Consider the following 4,794-nt stretch of genomic DNA (forward strand, 5'->3'; position numbering starts at 1 on the left):
ATACAACATCACCGATTATGGAAGAACTTTTACATTTTCATCACACACATTAATAGTGATTTTTAAAAGAAGTTCTCTAGTCCTCTATAGTATTTCACTAATATTGACAATTAAACTAACTCATATATGTACGATAGATGCACAGGTAGAGAAAATTTGAACATTTTACCAGCCATAATTGTAATCTTAGTTGCTTTATCATCATTGTGAATCCTTTACATGATACATGAAATGAATTACTCTTCCCAAAGCATAAAAACTATGGGTCAGTAATGATACTGATGCTACAAATACACAGATTATGAAGATTTAAATGTTGACTGCTCTGTAATCCCCACATCAGAGCTAAAACCAGGAGAATAGTGATTAATAGGAGTCAACAACCTAGCACTATAGAGATAGTCATTGAATATTAGTTTCATCTGAAATTGTTGTACACTCCTGAGCTGTTCCTTCTCAGGCCTAAAAAAGAGCTGCTATCCCAGGACGCCTAAATTAAAATCCTAATACTGACAGGACCAGGCCTATGTTGTGGACAATGATCAGTAGAGGTCGTTTTCCTGAGGTCAAAGACAGGACAGAGGGATATGGCTGAGATATGGGGTGAATCTGGAGCCCATGGGGATGCACCCTCCAAGCTCCAGGATAGGAATGGGGCCTCTGGGGTCCCAGGCCACCCACCACACCCTCCCGAGCAGGATCTTGGCAACATTCCCTGTCAGTGATGAGGCAGTCCTAGCACTTGTCACGCCCCAATGCTGTGTCCTATGTGGGTCCCATGCTCTTGGGGCCACACCCGCACTCTGCAGGTCCACGCTGCAGGGTTCTTCCTGCCTCAGGAGTAGAGACCCCACAGCAAGCAGTTTCCTCCCCAACCAGCAGGAGGAGGGGAGGAGAGCAGGGGCACCAGGGGAATCTCACTCAGACAACACCCCAGGGGTGCCAGCGGGAACAGTGATGATGCAGATGAGGCACAGACCAAGAGATGGATCCAGAGGACCCAAAAGGCAGCTGGTCAGGTCCTGGCTCATCTGTACCCCAGACACCTTTGTCCCTCATACAGCCCCTTCCTCATACACCCTCTCCTTAAATGCAGATTCTTCAGATGCAAGCAGGCAGAGCTTCAGACTGAAAGTCAGCTCTTCCAAAGTGACCCCTCAGCAAACACTGCAGGATTCCACTCCAGTGGGTGCCCTGGAGTCCACAACTCAGGGACTGAAGTGGATATCGGTGCCAGGGGCAGTGGGAGAGAATGGGGAGTGAGACGTTCGTGGTTGTGGAATTTTGGTTTTGCAAGATGAAAAGTTCTAGGAATGGTGGTGATGGCTCCACAAGAAAGTGAATAGATCTGATGCCTCAGAAACGTGCACTTAAAATGGTGAAGATGGTAAAGGGTATGTGACATGTGTTTTATTACACTTAAAATAAATTCTTAAAATAATGTCTTGTTCACTGTGATTCCATTTCGACTCCCCTTCATCACAGATGTCGGAGGCCCAGACACAGTCCCCTACCTTAGGGGCCATCACGGTACCCACACATGGCACATGGGAGACTATTCTTAGGGGGGGCTAGTCTGTGCTCACCTGACCTCTGTCCAGGGGGACCCAGGCAGTGGTGACCCCCATAGATTAGACATATGATATGATATGTTATTAATATGATACCACCAAGCATTGTCACTCACCAGAACACAGAGCAGCAACCCACTCAAACATGCCTGACCTCACATGAATGTGAGAAGACTAAGAGAAGAAAAGGTACCACAGGTTAATCAGGTCAACACCCTTAATGCAGAGGTTGGAAATCTCAAAGGGGAAAAGACACACTGCAGGCAAAGAGCACATATGGGCTCTCCCCGTACTAGTGATCCTGACCCATGCAGATGTGGTGAGAGCCACAGTCCCCACACCTTTTTCCTGGGGTCACACGTCCACACTCACCACGGTGACCCCACCTCCCTAGACCCTGCACCTAAAGTCACACGTTCTCTCTCAACAGGTGACCCCTCCTACCCAGACCTCTCCACCTGAGTCACATGTCCACAGTCCCAGGGTGAACCGCCCTCCCCAGACTCCCCCAACTGGGGTCACACATGCACAGTCTCCAGGGTGACCTCACCTCCCCAGACCCTGCACCTGGGGTGACATGTCCCCTTGGTCAGGACACCATGGCTCTGCTGGTGGACCCCCTCATGTGGAAACAAGCTGTGTTCCTGGGGCCTCCTGGGATGGGAAAATGTGGCAGGTGGGTCTCCTCTCCCCACACTTGTACCAGAGAAGTCCTTCTCTTTTCAGTTTGATTCTGTTGATTTTACTTGTTTTTAAAGCTTTCATGCTGAAGTTGAACACACTACTTGGTTCTGGCAGGCTCAGTCCTTTCTTGTCTCACATGCTTGTTGAGATAACTCACAGGACAGCAGGGCTGAAAGCAGAGGGGCAGCTCTGGACGCTTCTGAGTAGGGACGGTAGAATGGAAGGAGAGCTCAGCAGCAGCCTCAGCAGTTACCCATCGGGCTTTTGCCCGATCTGCGTGCCCTGCAATCAATTCACCAGCTAAACCTGCCTCCCTACGCACCACGCACGTGCTGGTGAATTGGAATTATTGCCAGGTAGCCCTCCTGTGGATTCTCCACGAGCCCCAGGGAAGGTGAACCTTACAGGGATTAAGACTAAGGCCCCGACCACAGCACTGACCCTTGGGAGGACCAAGTAACCACACTCAGAAGAGAGGCTGTTACTTAGAGAAGCCCACCTCAGTTCCAGATCCCAGACATTTAAGCACTCACCTTCAGATGCAGGCACGGAGCTTCCCAGTCCTGAGGCCAGGCTGGGTTTCTACCCAGGTTCCCATAGTCCTAGCGTACACGGAACATGGTCAGGCCTAAATCTTCTTCTTATAGACAACACATGGTCAGCTCTGAACATAATCAGTAGAAAGGACATGCAGAGGTCTAAATCTACCGTGTAGACAGAACTTGACCATGTTTAAACCAGCTTAGGGCTGATCTCATAGGAGGTACAGATCACACACATGGGTCTCTCATCTTTGGACACCCACATCAGGAAACTGAACAAAATCTTTGTCATTAAACATTTCAACAGGCAAAACCGAAATGTTACCAATATCTCTGGCCACCTGATGGTCAGGATCCACGGGTGAGCCACGAACTTCTGAGAGTGCAGCCCCGTCTGCTGCCAGGACAGACAAGAAGTGGCCTGATTCCACCTCCCAGGCTTCCAGAAGGAGGTGGCCGCACTGGAAGCCCAGGCAGGACAGTCCTGCATGGTCCAGGCCGGGAGATCCGGTCTGTCCATTCCACTGGCCTATTCCGGGCGGGGCGCTCAGGGCCGCTGAGAGCCCTGCACTCAGGTCCTGCTTCCCTGCAGCGTGTGCATGTGCATGTGCGTGTGCGTGTGTGTGTGCGTGTGCGTGTGGGTGTGTGTAGAGGGGGCGGTGGCTGACGGCTCCCATGGCTCCCGTCCCGGGCACCGCACTGTCTTCGAGGGGAGTCACGGGGAGAGGTAGGGGCACAGAAGCTGTTGGAGAGGAGAACCCACCGCGGAGCTCCTTGCACACTGGCTCGCCCCACCTGGTGACCCGCCTGCCCATCGTGGGCCGCATGTCACCCCCCCCGCCCCCACCCCCGAGGGCAGGGCGCCTGCTCTTTCAAAAGGACAAGGTCTCACATGAAGGAGACCCAGTGGGGACTGTCACGCCCCCACTCCTGATGCTGACTTTGGGAGAATGAACCCCCTTGGCTGGGCAATGGGACACTGTGAGGAAAGAGATGGCGGCCCCATCCAAGTCGGGGCCTGGCTGAGAGATGGGAACACAGGAGCCAAGTGCAGGGCCTGGAGGCCAGGCCAACAGTAGGGGCATCCCCAGCCTTGGCCGGGCTCTCCAACTGTGACATTGTAGCTTTAGGGGACCTGGGGCAGGTGACTGAATGTAATGGGGGTCTAAACTGCACCCTGAATGGGGCTTAAAGAAGATGTGAAGGATGTTACTGAGACCGTGACAGTCATTAGAAGACAGACTCTGTGTCAGGACATCCTGCTCCATCCATTTAAATCCCTGAGATCTGTGACATTTACGTGGCTACGCAGGATTGTTAGAGCAGCTGCGTGTGGATATATCTGCAAGTGGTTCCAGCAAACACACAGTTGTGCACACAGGCGGGCACAGCACACACACAAACATATGTAGGTGCACAGCACAAATATATTCACACACTAGCATATGAACACACATGCACACATATGCCCATGCACACACTAACGTGAGCAAGTGCACACTAACTAACGTGTGCAAGTGCACATACCTATGCACATGCACAGCATAGGTATGCAAACAGGCACATGCACACGCGTGTACATAGCACACACACAGGGAATAAACTGAATCCATAAAGTGAGTCCGTAAAGCATTAAGTCCTGAACACAAGTGAAGCTGACATGTATTTTTCCCTTTTCTTAGCTTTGATGTTTTTCACAATAAAAAGTTTAAGGAAAAAGTTAATGGCAAATGACTTTTGATTCATAGGACTTTCTGACGTTATTCCACAAATATTATGACAGGAGAAATGAATGTAGATAGTACATGTGTCCACTAATGGATGAATGGAGAAGAAAAACATGGTCCATCAATACAAGGGAATGTTATTCAGCCTAAAAGGGAAGGCAATTCTGACACAGGCTGCAGCAGGGATGAACCTTGAGGGCATTAATGCTCAGTGATGTAAGCTAGACACAAACAAACAAACAGTGCTTGATCCATTCATACAAGGCCCCT

This window comes from Hyperoodon ampullatus (assembly GCF_949752795.1).
Source record: "Hyperoodon ampullatus genome assembly, chromosome: 13".
Classification (NCBI taxonomy): Eukaryota; Metazoa; Chordata; class Mammalia; order Artiodactyla; family Ziphiidae; genus Hyperoodon; species Hyperoodon ampullatus.